Source organism: Marmota monax, unplaced genomic scaffold (assembly GCF_021218885.2).
Source record: "Marmota monax isolate L192 unplaced genomic scaffold, Marmota_monax_Labrador192_F-V1.1 WCK01_AAM20220418_F8-fsc00101, whole genome shotgun sequence".
In the NCBI taxonomy this organism is placed as follows: Eukaryota; Metazoa; Chordata; class Mammalia; order Rodentia; family Sciuridae; genus Marmota; species Marmota monax.
This window is the reverse complement of record NW_026692786.1, coordinates 1,757,121-1,773,427: the sequence shown is the minus strand read 5'-3', so window position 1 is coordinate 1,773,427 and position 16,307 is coordinate 1,757,121. Positions and strand designations below refer to the sequence as shown.

At 39.0% G+C, this 16,307-nt stretch overlaps 1 protein-coding gene across 5 annotated transcripts in view; it reads left to right on the top strand.

The window, feature by feature from the left end:
- Nucleotides 1-16,307, top strand: part of Garre1 (granule associated Rac and RHOG effector 1) — an 89,253-nt gene that overhangs the window by 37,756 nt on the left and 35,190 nt on the right. The gene's annotated exons all lie outside the window — the stretch shown is intronic.

Below are 16,307 nucleotides of genomic sequence, written 5' to 3'. Positions count from 1 at the left end.
ATTTCCAGCATGTCTTGAAAGGGGCTATTAACCCTTCTCTGAAGTGCAGAGAATAATTATTTGCAAGAGCAACATTAGAGTAATGTGGAACAAGTTATTCTTCTAACTGGAACACTTTTAGGTGGGAACAGTTGTAATTCACAGAACATTTGCTCCTGCTCATTTCTAACTTGAGTCCTGAGGTGGGGCCTTCCTTTCTTCTTTGAGTTATCTTTTCCTTCGGATGTTCTAAGGTAGAAGCAGTATTACCTGCTTGATGTCACAACTGCCAAGCCTTTCAGCTTAAAAGCACAGGAGGACCTCTTCTGCCAATAGTCAGTTTTCTTTGCCTTGCACCTAGAATGAGGTATGGTGAAGAGAGCATATGGGGGGGTGCCCACTGAATATATTTGCTGTGTTGGTCAGCTTTCTGTTGCTGTAACAAATACCTGAGATAATCAGCTTATAAAAGAAAGGGTTTATTTTGACTCATAGTTTCAGAGGTTTCAGTCTATGTTTGGGCAAACCCATTGCTTTGGGTCTATGGCAAAGCAAGACAGAATTCCTTGGTGGAACTCCTGGGAGAAAAAGTTGGTCCACCTCATGGCAGCCAAGAAACAAATGAGAGGAAGAGGAGGGGCCAAGGTCCCAATATCCCCATCAAAGGCCTAACCCTGGTGACCTAGTTTTCTTCTATGCCTTATCTTCTAAAGGTTCCACCTCCTTCCAATAGTGGAACTGAGGACCAGGCTTTTAACATGCAACTTTTAACATGGAACTTTGAGGGACATTCATACAAACCATAGCACCCACGGTAACAAGGAATCATTGGATAAACCAATTGATAGTTTTGGTAGGATTTTCCCCTTTAAGCACTTATAGGAAATTTGTAATTTACATTGAAAATAGCTTACATTTTATCTAAAATGAGAAATACCCTCAAGTCTCAATCTAGAAGTCTGGCCACGATGTGAAGTCAGGAAAAAATATGGTTCTGTTCTTTGTACAAAGCTTTAACATCCCTCCTAAACAGTTTTTAGGGGTGGACTCCATGGGACCCACTGTTCATATCTTTTCTTTTTATATCTATTTTTTAGTTTTAGGTGGACCCAATATCTTTATTTTTATTTTTATGTGGTGCTGAGGAGCGAGCCCAGTGTGCCTCATGCATGCTAGGCGAGCACTCTACCACTGAGCCACAACCCCAGCCCATATCTTTTCTTTTGGAATGGCTGAATTGAGTTGACTAATTTCTCTTTGATTTTATCTACCTCAGTTTTGGATCATTTACAATTCAAACATGTAGTTCATATTAAAGAAATATAGATAACCCTGTAACTTGGTTTTCTGTTTATTGGGAAATTACAAATTACTTGTCTTAAATAGTTCAGAACATATGTATGCAAATATTAGAACCAAATTGACTTGTGATTCATGGCGTCATTCCATTCATATTTATTGCATACTTTGTACCAGATGCTATTCTAAGTGCAGGACAGCAGTGAAAAGGAAATCTCTCCCTTCTTTTAGCTACAAGAGGTTTGTGATCTTAAACAAGATGGTAAGAAGAGGTATCACAGAGAAGGGAGCATTTGAATAAAGTCCTGAAGGAATGAGGAAGCAAGGAATGTGGAAGCAAGCCCTGAGGAAAACCAGGGAAAGAGCTGAGAGATGAGCTAGTGCAGTGTCCCTGAGGCGGGATACAACCTGGGGTGTTTAAAGAGCAGTGAAGACCCTATGTGGCTGAAACCAAGTGAAGAGAAGGGAAAGTAATGGGCAAGGTCAGAAAGGCTAAAGAGGGAGCACGTAACACTAGAGGGAAAAGGAAGGAAGGGCAGGAGGATTGGCTCTGCTTTCTTTGTACAGTGAACAGTGATGCTACTTCTCCCATTGCTTTAATCACAGTGTGACAACTGTAAGGTTCTGGTTTCATTTTGGGTCATCAAGGACCCAAGGACTTTGTAGACAGTCCAGAAGCTCGGAGCAGCTACAGAGCTCCTGGGAGTTGTGTGTCTTTCAGGGGAGTACATTTTATATCTTCTAGCATTTTTATTGGCTTTCCAACTATCAAATCAGACATTAAATCAAATCTATACATAGTTGGACCTTGTGTTTCAGGATATACTAACATTTATTTTGCATACTATGTGATTACCCATGAATGTGTTTGAAATAACTTATTTGTAAGCACTGGCTCCCTCTTAAGGACCTTAATTCCAGGTACATTACCATTTGTTTTGGATAGATATATGCCAAAAATATTGTAGAACAACTGTAATGGAAAAAATATTAAAAGTTGGTTTCAAGATGTGATTTTTATTAACTTAACAAAATTAAATATGCATACTGTTTCTTTTTGTTTTTTCTTTCTAAAGGGTAAAATTCAGTATTACTTATTTTCTTGTTTTGACTGGTAAATTTTCCATAATAGATTATGGAATAAATATTTCTTAACTATATATGCCAAATGAAAATCCAGATTCCTCTTCTGTTAATCAGAAACTGAAGTGTACTTCATAAAAAGCTTGTACGAATCTAGTTTTCAGAGCGTTGCTAATTTTTAATATTTCCAGTCACTCTTTGACTTTTTTTTTTTGTTTGCTTGTTTTGTGCTGTGCTGAACCCAGGGCTTTGCACTGGTTAGGCAAACACTCTACCATTGAGCTATATCCTTTCTCAGCTCTTATTTTTTTACTCAGATGAATGTGCTATTATCTAAATTCCCTTCATACTGTAGCTTTTAAAACAGGTTATAATTAATGAAGCAATTGGAGTTTGGGTGACTTTGTAAACTTATATTGTGAACAATAAGCAAGATTTATTGTGTACTTAGTTCATTCTGTGTTGGTGGACACTAACTAGAAGCAGAGGGTATCTGCCACTGAGGAGAAATTGGACCCTTTGACTTTGATTTGTCAAGACATGCAAGTGCAACCAATTATTCTGAAAACTGCCAATTAAAAGGAAAAAAATTGGAATTAAGCAAATTTCCTGCTTTGCTAATATACCCTGTTTTTCAGTATAGCCATATAGTCCTAATGGATGAAAGAAACTTCTTAGAGAGCATTCTCAGCATATTTTTATGTAGAAGGGATGATACAATTACAAAAATTTTGCTGGGCAGCAATGGAGGACAAAATCATTTGGTGAAAGTTTGCTGGGAATTGCATAAGGGAGGGATCAGGCCTTTCCCACCCTAGTCCAATTGTTCAGTCTTTATGTCACCAAAATTGAGACATGATTATGTTTTCTGATGTGGTAAAATAAGATATGCATAGCACAATACTCATACCTTGTGTATATGTGGATGGGAGGCACCAGGATTGAACCCAGGGTCTGGTACATCCTAGGCAACTGTTCTATCACTGAGCTTCTTATCCATCCCTTTTAAAATTTTATTTTAATACAGGATTTTGTTAAATTACTCAGGCAAACCTTGAGCTTGTGATCCTCCTGCCTCAGCCTCCTGAGCTACTGGGAATATAGACATGTGCCACTTCATCTGGCTTATAATATATTCTTAGACTTCTTCCTACGTGCATATATTTGTACAAGTTTAGAGTTTTCAGACTCTGGCTAAAATTTTATCTTTCCAGTCACTCTTTGACTTTGGTGGCAGCAGTGGGCACCTGAAATAATCCAATCAAAATTTTGATTTGAATGAATTTCCAATTTGTAGGAAACTTGGAGTATAGTGAAGCAAGATAGACAATACCACAAGAAAGCAATGCAAGCAAATTCAGGATGTAGCATATTCTGTAGTTGGTTGACCTGATTTGTTTAAAAGTCATTTGCATAGGAAAAAAATAGATATACTGTTCTAGATTAAATGAGTTAAGAGATGTGATAACTGAATACCATTACTTTTTTGAGATTGAATTTAAACCAAATGTAAAAAGACATTTTTAAAGATAACTTGGGAAATTCAAACATGTCCTGGTTCTTGGTTGATTGGGATTTGTGTCAGAAACAAAAAGGAATGGGGAAGACGGGAAAGGATAGATGAAAAGCATGCTATAGGGCTGGGGTTGTGGTCAGTGGTGGAGGACTTTCTGAGCATGTGGGAGGCACTGGGTTTGATCCTCAGCACCACATAAAAATAAATAAATAAAATAAAGGTCCATTAACAGTTACAACTAAAAAAAAATATTTGGGGCTGGGGTTGTGGCTCCATGGTAGAGTAATTGCCTAGCACGTGCTAGGCCCTGGATTCGATCCTCAGCACCACATAAAAATAAATAAGTAAAGGTATTGTGTCCAACTATAACTAAAAAATAAATAAATATTTTAAAAATAAAATATTTTTTTAAAAAGCATGGTACAGTGTTGATATGGAAGCTGTGTGTGTGTGTGTGTGTGTGTGTGTGGTGTGCAGGGATTTGAATCTGGGCCACTTGCATCCTCAGCCAGATTTGGGAGCTTTTTAATAGGTATAGAGGGTGGTTGCTAGGCTTCATTTTTATATTTTTGAACTTTTTTAAGTTTGGATATGGGAGAGAAAAACTTATGAATGAAACAAATCAGAGGACTTAATAAATCAATTTCTTGGGGTTTTTGTGCATGTGGTCTTCTGATAAATGGGAATTTTATACGTGGTAAGATAGCTCAGGCTTTAGAGGTAAAGAGAAAAGCAGGTACTTATCAGAATCAAAGGAGGTGGGAACAAAGAAAAGACACATCCAAAGGCAGGATCCCAATAGCATATGGGAGTCAAGAACAGAATTTTGGTAGCTAGTGGGTGAGGGCAATGTTGCCTTCTTTTAGAAGAATATGATTTAAAATTGCAAAATTACTGGGCTGGGGTTGTGGCTTAGAGGTAGAGCGCTCGCCTAGCCATGTGCAAGGCACTAGGTTAAAAAAAAAAAAAAAAAAAAAAAAAACCTTACTTCTGCTGTCAGCATCCAAAGAGGTTAAGTGATCTACACTGTTCTGCTGCCTCAGGCCAGGGGCTTATTCCCATCCCTTCAAGGGACCAGGCTTTCTGCCCCTCAAACTAATGGTTAGATTCCCAGAGATAAGAAAGTATAACCCTCTTAAGTAGGCCTCAGCCATCTGGCCTGTTTTGCTCTTTGCTCAGCTGTATCAATCACCCTCCTTGAAGAAATACAGAGGGGCTAGCTGCCATTGTGCAGAGATGAGTGAGGGCAATCAAAAGTGCTAGGGCGGGGCTGGGGTTGTGGCTCAGAGGTAGAGCACTTGTCTGGCATGTGTGAGGCACTGGGTTTGGTCCTCAGCACCACATAAAAATAAATAAATAAAGGTATTGTGTCCAACTACAACTAAAAAATAAATGTTTAAAGGGAAAAAAAAGTGCTTCAGGCACAGTAGACGAGACTGATAGTCTTATTAGGTATGATGAGTGCTGTGCTGCAGGTGGAAAATAACCTCAAGCTTGTCTATTGTTTTGTACAGTTTTTCAGCAGTTCCTCTTTCTCACCCAGCTCACTGTGACTGGACCTGCACTCAGAGCAGGATCTGCTACCCAAGAGTGTGGAAGAATACTGGAGTGGAGGCAGGGGTATAGCAGAGAGCCTTAGAGCCCTGTAAGAGAGAGATGATGTTATTTGCTTCCCAGTATCCAGTCTCCCCTTCTTTTTCAGTAATAAACTTTTTTTGATTTTGTTATTTAGGCATATTGGCATATTTTCAGAGATAAGTATAATATCTCCTTGTTCCCTTACAGTCAAGACTAACCAGTTAGTTATTTTAGTAGAATCTGGTCCATAAAGTCTGACTGAAAGTACTGGATGAGATACTGGGAGGTCTCCTTAAAGGGAACAGAATGCTCCCTTCTCTTCCCCCAGTTTTCTCTGTCCAGAATCAGATGGAGTGGCTGAAGGTCATTTAGTCATTTAGAGCTATGAAGTAACTTAAGAACGGAAACCTTTCATGAGAACATAGGGCAGAAATAATGGGAACTAGGTTCCTTATGATGCCATGGAATCTCCATTCAAGCTCTAGACTTCCTGTCTCTGGATTTCTTTTACCTAGAAAAAAAGTAAGGTACCGTGTTGTTTTGGGTCTTTGTTGTTATGTGTAGGTAAACCTGATCCTAAATGAATGGAAGCAAGAAGACCAGATAAGAGTTCATTACTAGATCTGAGGGTATATCTCAGTTATAGAGCACTCACCTAGCATGTGAGAGTTCCTGGATTTTATCCTCCACCCCCCCAAAAAAAGAGCATTACTATTGGGTTCCATGGTGCATGCCTGTAATTCCAGCTGCTTGGGAGGCTGAGGCAGGAGGATTGTGAATTCAAAGCCAACCTCAGCAATTTAGTGAGGTAAAAGATGATCATGGCTTAGAATGGTTATAGAAGAAAAAACTAGAAGCAAGTTTTTTGGGTTTTTTTTTTGGTCCTGGGGATTGAACCCAGGGTCGCTTAACCACAACTGCATCCCCAGCCCTTTTTCATATTTGATTTAGAGAAAGGGTCTCATTAAGTTGCTTAGGGCCTCTTTAGGCTGGTATTGAACTCGAGATCTAAACTAATGGTTAGATGCCTCAGCTTCCTACGCAGCTGGGTTTATAGGCGAGTGCCACTGTGGCCAACATAGGTTTTTGTTTTGTTTTGATTTGTTTTTTGTGGTGCTGGGGATTGAACCCAGGGCCTTATACATTCGAGGCAGACAGTCTACCAACTGAGCCATAATCTCCACCCCCAGTGCAGTTTTTTATATATACAAGTTCAATAACATTAACAACATTGACATCATCATATAACCATCACGATTATCTATCTCTAGAACTTTTTCATCTTCCCAAACCCATTAAACAATAACTTCAGTTCCCCCTTCTCCCAGGGACCACTATTCTACTTTTGTCTCTATGATTTTTTTTGTATTTATTTTTTATTTTAGCTGGACACAATACCTTTATTTCTTTTATGTGGTGCCGTGTATTGAACTCAGGGCCCCACAAGTGCCAGGCGAGTGCTCTACAACTGAGCCACAACCCCAGCCCTTTCTCTATGATTTTGATTACTCTAGAACCTTATATAAATAGAATCAGAATACTTGTCCTTTTGTGACTGGCATAATTCACTTAGCATAATGTGTTTTTTTTAAATATTTATTTATTTTTTAGTTTTTGGTGAACACAACATCTTTGTTTGTATGTGGTGCTGAGGATTGAACCCGGGCTGCACGCATGCCAGGCGAGCGTGCTACCGCTTGAGCCACATCCCCAGCCCCAGCATAATGTTTTTTAAAGCTCATTCATGTTGAGCTGGGAGTGGTGGTGAATGCCTGTAATTCCAACAACATGGGAGGCTGAAGTAAGAGGATCACAAGTTCAAGGACTGCCTCAGCAATTTAGCAAGGCCCCAAGCAACTTAGGGAGACCCTGTCTCAAAAATAAATAAATAATGTCACCCATGTCGTAGCGTGTATCAAATTTTCCTTCCTTTTGATGGTATTTCAGCAATTGTCTTTTGAATGTAGTATTGCCATAGGTGTATGTGTGGGTGTGTGGGTATATAGAGCCACACACAAGCACCTGGGTCACTCATTGTAGTACTGAGACTGTGGCAGTGGAGGAAAAATAGGCTAGAATCATAGGTCTGGGATACCTAATAGACACTGAGGGGTGATTTAAGAGTAGATAGTTGGAATACAAATTTAGAGTTGAGGGCTGATTATGTCCAAAAAATTGGGGGCCAGCAATCAATAGCTTCAAAACTGTACAAGGTCATCAAATGAGTCTAGCTGGAGAACAGTGAGCCCTGAGGCACTTCAGCTTTTAGAGGTCAGAAGATGACAAAGAAACAGCCAAGGAGTGTGAAAGAAGAGCCACTGAAGAAGCAGTAAGAAGATGAAGAGTGTGGTGTCTTGAATGCCAGGCAGAGCAAGTGTTTGAAGATAGGGAGAGAGGACCACCTTCTCAGATGATGTCAAGAAGAGGTGAGGTGTCCTCCGGTCTTCTCTCAAGACTTGCCACAGTTATCATCATGTACATAAAATGGCTGGGAGTGTTCCTCCCTTCCAAATGAGGATGGTGATCTGTATCTCAATAAGGTAGCTTGTAAGGTGTTGATAATGAAATATTCTTAATAGAAGTTAACAACTTCTGGGGCTAGGGATGTGGCTCAAGCAGTAGTTTGCTCACCTTGCATGCGTGCTGCCCGGGTTCGATCCTTAGCACCACATACAAACAAAGATGTTGTGTCCGCCGATAACTAAAAATAAATATATTAAAAAAAAAAAAAGAAGTTAACAACTTCCGTTTTTGGAATGGGGTCTTGCTCTGCTGCCCAGGCTAGTCTCAAACTCCTGGGCTCAAGCGATCCTCCCTCTTCAGCCTCCAGAGTTACTTGGTACTGTAGGCACACACCATTGTCCTGGGTGAAAGTGACAACTTCTTTTTTTTTTTCCCTTGCAGCTCCCACTCTTTTCTCTCTTGCTGACTCCTTCTTCTGTTCTTCTCTAAATGTTTAAGTTCCCTAGGGGTATATTCTGGGCTCATTCCTTTTGCTTTGTGCAAAATTACTCTTTTAGTATCCATTTAGTTCCAATATTTAAATGTGTTTGTGTATCTGTGATATATGTGTGTGTGTGTGTGTGTGTGTGTGTGTGTGTGTTCATGACTTTTGGATTCCATATCTTAATTTTTTTTTTCTTTTGGTACTGGAGGTTTATCCCAGGGGAACTTTACCATTGAACTACATTCCTAGAACTATAGGGCACCTAGGCCATATGATGTCTGAATAACTTCAGTATATTTTAACCCTTTCCCTGTATCAGTATACACCCACAATATAAATTTGTTTATTGAGAAAATTGTGTATTGAATGGGAAAAATAAATTACTCAAGAACAGAATCTCCTCCCCCACCTTCCTCCTCCTCCATTTCTCCAGATCCCTGAGAAAACTTGTAATGGAACTACCATTAGACCCCATTTATCTCACTCCTTGGTATATACCCAAAGGATGTAAAATCAGCATACTATAGTGACAGAGCCATATCAATGTTTGTAGCAGTTCAATTCACAATAGCTAAGCTATAGAACCAGCCTAGGTGCCCTTCAACAGATGAATGGATAAAGAAAATGTGATATACATATATAGACACACACACACACAGGAATATTACTTAGCCATAAAAAGAATGGCTTTATGGCTTTTGCCGGTAAATGGATGGATCTGGAGACTATCATGCGAAGTGAAATAAGCCAGTCCCCCCCAAAAAAAAACAAAGTCTGAATGTTCTCTCTGGTATGTGGATGCTAACACCCAATTAAGGGGTCGGGGAAGGGAAGAATAGAAGTTCAATGGATTAGACAAAGGGAAAGAGTACAGAGTTGGGAATAGGAAAGGAAATAGGAAATACAGTAGAATGAATCAGACATAACTTTCTTATGTTCATATGTGAATACACAACCAGTGAAACTCTAAATCGTGTACAACCACAGAATGGGATCCTAATTAGAATAAATTATACTCCATGTATGTGTGTGTGTGTGTGTGTGTGTATATATATATATATATATATAATCAAAATACACTCTACTGTCATGTGTATCTAAAAAGAACAACAACAATAGCAACAAAAAAGACAGGGTCTCCATAAGTTACCCAGGCTGCTGGGGATCCTTCTGCCTCAGTCTTCTCAACACAGTCCTTTGTCTGCCATAAGTAATATGGACTTTATTACCTTGAGTGGACTTCTACTTTTCTCCTGGATGATCTTTTATAATTACCATTATTATTATGTTAAGATTTATAGCAGCATAGCTGAAATTTCCTGTGTGTTCAACACATATTACACTGTAATAAATTTTTGATATAATTTATTTTGGAAAGGGACCCATAATACAACTTATAGGGCTGGGGTTGTAGCTCAGTGGTAGAGTGCTTGCCTAGCATATGTAAAGCTCTGGGTTTGATCCTCAGCACCACACATAAATAAATAAGTTAAATAAAGGTATTGTGTTCATCTACAACTGAAAAAAATAATAAAAAAAAATTTAAGAAAGAAAACCAAAAAACCCCCCCAACATCATACACAGTTTTTCCAAAAACATTCACAGTAGCTGGGCCTGATGGCATACTCCTGCAATCCCAGGCACTTGGGAGGCTGAGGCAGGAGGATTACAAATTCAAGGCTAACCTGGGAAACTTAGCAAGAACTTGTCTCAAAATAAAATTTAAAAAGGGCTGGGTATGTAGCTTGGTAGTTGAGTATTTGCCTAGTATGTGTGAGTCTCTGGGTTCAACCCCCCAGTACCATTTAAAATAAAACTACATGTACAAATATGTGCTGCATAGGAAACATATAATCGATGGTTATATCTATTTAGGAATATTTAGTACTATTTGTTTGTTTATTTACCTCATCCTTTTCCTCAATCTATTTACAGTGAATATGTGTCACTGATATAAAGGGTTTTATCCACCACAGTGCTTAGCCTAAGAAGTCGAAACCATTGCGTCTCTGCTGTTATTTTCATTAGCAATAAAGCATCATGTCCAAGGACAGAATGCAATTTTGTCTGACTTGGTTAGCATTTGGTGTTGGCTCTGCCACCTCTGGGCATGTCTTTTCTTCTCCCTAGTTAAACTTTCCCCCATATATAGCATGGCAGCTTCTCCGTGCCTTAAGTTAATGCTTACTGCAGAGAGCTTTTTTTTTTTTTTTTTGGCATTCTGTTGTTGTGGATGTGTGTGTATGTTTTATTTTATTTTTTAATATTTTAATATTTTTTTAGTTATAGATAGATACAATAACTTTTTATTTATTTATTTTTATGTGGTGCTGAGGATCGAACACAGTGTCTCTCACATATGAGGTGAGCACTCTACCACTGAGCTACATCCCCAGCCCTGTATGTGTGTGTGTATTTGTTGCTGGAGATAAAACTCAAGGCCTCACATATGCTAGGCAAGTACGTTACCACTGAGCTATAACCACAGCCCTCTTTTGTTAATATTTTACATGTTCGTTTCAGTGAGCTTGTTTTTCACATTTTAGTACTGTAATATAATCATCAGCAGCACTTTCCATAGTTCAGGAATGGTCTACTGTATTTTCTGTTTCTTTCTCTGGAGACACATTTAGGTCTTTGTATCACATTTTGGTCTGTTGGCTAGGTCATAATGTAATGACTCTGGAATTATCATAAAGACAAAAAAGGCCCCATAAATAATAAGGTTGAGGACACTTGGAACCAAATGTAATGCGTAAGGTATAAGTATTAAAGAGAAAGAAATGATTGAATAGCTTTGGAATTTCTAATAAAAGGACCCAGTCTGGATCAACTTCATTTCACTCATTCAAACTTTTAAACTGATCAGAAATAAATGGATATATGACCGTTTTACTTGTTCTTAGTAGGAATATGAGGAAGGTTGAGTGAAGTTAAATAGAACACTGAACTTAGTGAGAAATTATTTAGTTTTATTTAATTATTTAGTGTTTTATTTATTTTTTATTTTTTTACAATTATTATTTTTTTTTTATTTTATATATATAATTATTGTTTTTTTTTAATTTTTTTGGTTGTTGATGGACACAATACTTTTATTTTATTTGTTTATTTTTACGTGGTTCTGGGGATTGAACCCAGTGCTTCATGCATACTAGGCAAGCACTCTACCACTGAGCCATAACCCCAGCCCAAAATTACTTGTTTTAATATGAAAGATCCAAAATGTTTTGGGAGATGGGGTAGACTTGGGCACTCCATATTTATGAGCACAAACAGATATTAAGGACTGAATCAGGCCTTGAGCCTAGAGAAGAGTTAATTAAAACTAAAATTTGAAATACTCTAGGAAGTTAGAGTTGACATCTGCATGTCCTATAATGACTATGGTAGTGTAGAGAGGGTCGTCTTTTTTTGTTTTTAATATTTTAAAGTTGTTGATGGACCTTTATTTTTATTTATTTGTATGTGGTGCTGAGAATTGAACCCAGTGCCTCATGCGTGCCAGGCAAGTGCGCTACCACTGAGCTACAACCCCAGCCCCCAGAGGGTGGTCTTTTGATGCTCAAAATTGGATGACCTTAAATTAACATCTCTTTTTATAATCTCAATTAAATATAAAAATCACCAAAAAGAAAAGTCATTCTGGTTATATCTATGAGCATAGTATACTTAGCAGCCAATGTAATGCCACCATTGGGGATTTCCAGAAAACAGGACTCCATTTCAGTAGATCCCCAGTGGTTATCAATAATCTAGCCCTCCTTATGTTTGGTGTCCATCCACTATTGTGTCTACACCCTGGATCTTATTGTAGGGAGACAGAGCAGCCTGTTAATTTTTTTTTTTTAGAGAGAGAATTTTTTTTAATATTTAATTTTTAGTTTTCAGCAGACACAATATCTTTGTTTGTATGTGGTGTTGAGGATCGAACCCGGGCCGCACGCATGCCAGGCGAGCGCGCTACCGCTTGAGCCACATCCCCAGCCCCAGCCTGTTAATTTGAACACAGCTTTTTGGAGTCAAACAGAACTGACCAGAACTGGTCAGTTCTGTTTGACTTATTACCTACTTAATATTAAGCAAGGTTGTTTGTGTGTATGTGTGTGTGTGTTATTTTGTTTTGTTTTGATCTCTAAGCCTTAGTGCTGTTAAGAATTGCTCACAGCCCACAGGGTCACATTCCCATGTAAGGTATGTGTTGTGGGTTAAACACTCAATGATAGCTGTTGATAGAGTTTCATTGTTACTGTAAACTTAAATGTCTGTCCTTGACAGTCCTTTCATTTTTCTTACCCAATTTGTCACATCTATTCTGCTGTTGAACCCCATACCAAAAAACTTTCTCCATGTGAAAGAAAAAATAGCTGTCTAAGGCCTTGGGGTCACACTTTTCCAAATTTACATTAGGAAGACCCCCAAGGACTGGCCTACGCCTGGGTAAAGGAGGGGGGCTAAGCTAAGAGTAAGATATCAGAGAAAAGGTGGGCAGAGGCAGCGTGAAGTCAGAGCTCTGTCTTCCTGAGTAGGTGAAGTTTACACCTACGGTATTCAGGTAAATTTAAGAGCAGAGTCACTGAAACAGCTTTTTCTGGGGTAACTACTGGTTTGGCTTTTTTTTTTTTTTTTTTTTTTTTTTGGTAGTACTGGGTTCTGAACCCAGGGTACTTTACCACTGAGCCATATTCCAATGCATTTTTATTTCTATTTTGTTTTGAGACAGGGTGTTGCTAAGTTGTCCAGGTTGCCTCAGCTTCCTAAGTGGCTGGGATTACAGGTGTGTGCCACTGCACTTGGCTTGATTGGTTTTGAATGAATTATTTACAACACATATTTTGTCACAATCCTAATTTGGGTTGATGAGTTACACATCATAGGTAGGAGGAAGGAGGTGCATGGTAGCTGAACTCTTATTATCATAGTTTCTTATTTATAGAGAAGACACTTAGATTACATGACTCATCTAAGATCAGCCATGTAATAAATGGTGGGGACAGCACACTGAAAATGCCTTTTCAGCTGTTTGGCTCTCTTCCCCTGCTTATTCCTATAACAGCATTCCCCACCCCTTCCACCATTTCACCACTGCAGCAAAACAACTTGCCCTGACTCCATCCTTCCATAGAGGTGGGTGTTTAATCCACACCGTCATTATCAGAAGAGTGTCCTGTTCTGGACCCTGCATCAGGCCATCAGAAGCATTTCTGAAAATATTTCCTTTATGAGAGGAAGGGGCAGCCATCTCTTTCCCCTTGGTCATGTCCTCAGAGAACATTTTCTTTACCACCTACCCCTTGATGTTCATTCTCCTACAGCATCTGACCTTGTGTATCCATTTATGACTTTGTTTTCTCCCTTACCCTCCTGAGAATGAGTTTCGGGACTTGCTTATTCTCTTTCTTATGTTATTATCAGGCTTTTGTGCTTTATATATATTAGGCATTCACATATATATTTCTTGTAAGGGTGAATGATTCATTATTATTGGTCAGAAATTGTGAGAATATGACCCCACAGCAAATGGTTCATGGCATCCTCACTGTCTCCTCCTTCTCCACTTCCCCATAATCTGCCAAAATGCAGATTAGGAGGGGGATGAAGAATTTGTGACCTTGAGGAGCCAGCATCACTTCTCTGTGTCTGCACTATGTGGAGCTTCAGGACACACTTAACTGTGCCAGTTAAGGTTGAATTTCTATCATGTACCTGATCTAGTTCCACTAGCCCTTAGCTGTATCGAGTCTGTTGAAGTAGTGGGGGCACACTGGCTAAAGGCACAGAAAGATAATTCAAATGACTATTATATCCAGTTTTTGTCACCATGACAAAGTTTCATAACTTTTATATGACTTAGTCTTCATGTCTATAAAATAGGGATGACTGCAAGGATTGTTCCTAGGATTAAGTGTGATAACCCATGTGAAAAAATTTTTTAATTTTTTTTTTAGTTGTTGAATACCTTTATTTTTTATTTATTTTTATGTGGTGCTGAGAATCAAACTCAGTGCCTCACACATGCTAGGCAAGTGCTCTGCCACTGAGCCACAACCCCAGGACCTCCATGTGAAATCTTTAACATTGCTTAGGTACAAGCTGGGAGCTCAATTAAAGCTGGCTGTGATTACATACAGTACTAAATATTATTTATTGGTGCATTATGGTTGTATGTAACAATGGGATTTATTGTTACATATGCTTACCTGCACACAATATAATAATATAATTTGGCCAGTTTCACTCCCAATCTCTTCCCACCTCTCTCTGCACCTTCCTTTTGGTCTCTTTCTTCTACTGATCTCCCTTTGATTTTCATGAGATCTACTCCCACCTTTCTTTTTCTTTTCCTTTTTTCCTCTCTAGCTTTTACATAAAATATATATATATGTATGTATGTGTGTGTGTATATATGTATGTGTGTGTGTGTGTGTGTGTATATATATATATATATATATATAAACAAACAAACATATAGCCCTTGACCTTCTTATTTCACCAAACATAATGGTCTCTGAGTCCATCCATTTTCCTGCAGATGACATAATTTTATTTTTATTTTTTTGACTGAATAAAACTTCATCGTGTATATGTGCCACGTTTTCTTTATCCATTCATCCATTGATGGACACCTAGGCTGGTACCATAGTTTGGTTATTCATGTCATGTATTTCTGACTGCGTGCGTTACCTGTGTCCCTCACCTTGTCCAATCTAGTACAGACCACTGATAGGGAAGAGCTCTGAATGTGGTGGAAGTGGAAACCCAGGAAGTTCAGATGGGGTTTCAGCATCTGGGTTGTTCACTACGGTGAGAGAATGGTTTGGTTTGAGGTCTTTTGTTTGCTTTTGTTTGGTCCTGGTGATTTCCACAGGGGGAATACGATTCAGAGGGAATAAGTATATACAGAGAGTTGGCCTGTTCCTGTATCTCCAGGGAACAGAGCTCTGACTGGTAGGGATGGAGAGGGTGTACAGTAAAAGACAGCATTGGACATGGGTGCTAAGAGGTAAAAGATCCAAGGTTGAATCATATTTGGGGCTGCTTCAAGGGACAGAACTGGACTGGAGCATAGGTACTTCAAAAGACAATGGAGCCAGGCTCAGTGGTACACATCTGTCATCCCAGCAGCTCTGGAGGCTGAGGCAGGAAAATTGTGAGTTCAAAGCCAGCCTCAGCAAAAGTGAGGTGCTAAGCAACTCAATGAGACCCTGTCTCTAAATAAAATACAAAATAGGTCTGGGGATGTGGCTCAGTGGTGAGTGCCTTTGAGTTCAATCCCTGGTATCTGCCCTACCCCCACCCTCCTCACTCCCCCCTCACCCCCATCCCCCCACCCTCACCATTCCTTCACCCTCACCCCCACCCCACCCCCCAAAAAAACAATGGAAACAGTTCCAAACCTTCATCAGCTTCCCAAGGCAGGGCACTAAGGGCTGGCAGCCAGTGAAGCTTCTCACATTTGCTCCTACCATTTGGATGAATTGCAAATGTATAAAGTAATTTTTTGTAAGTCATCTATATTAGCCAATGAAAAAAGAAAAAATACCTTCCACATATACACACACACATAAACAAAATCTCAATTTGATGGAACATGATGAAAGGGTTACAATGGTTTTTGTTGGTATTGTCAGATTTGGTGTGGGCAAAAGCACTATAAGAGATTTGGCAGGGCGGGTGTCAGTAATCTGGAATATCTGTGCTCAAATTGCTTTGCATATGGTAAATTCTTGCTCTCCTTTAAAGAACAAGAAATAGGAAATCCTAGAGAACACATTGTAGCTGTGGTTAAGGCAAGAAAGAAAACAGGGAGCAACAAACAATGTCAGAGAACAGCTGATGCCAGATTGCCAGATAAATGTACTTTCATATTTTAAAATGTTTATAGTACACATATTTCAGTGTGTG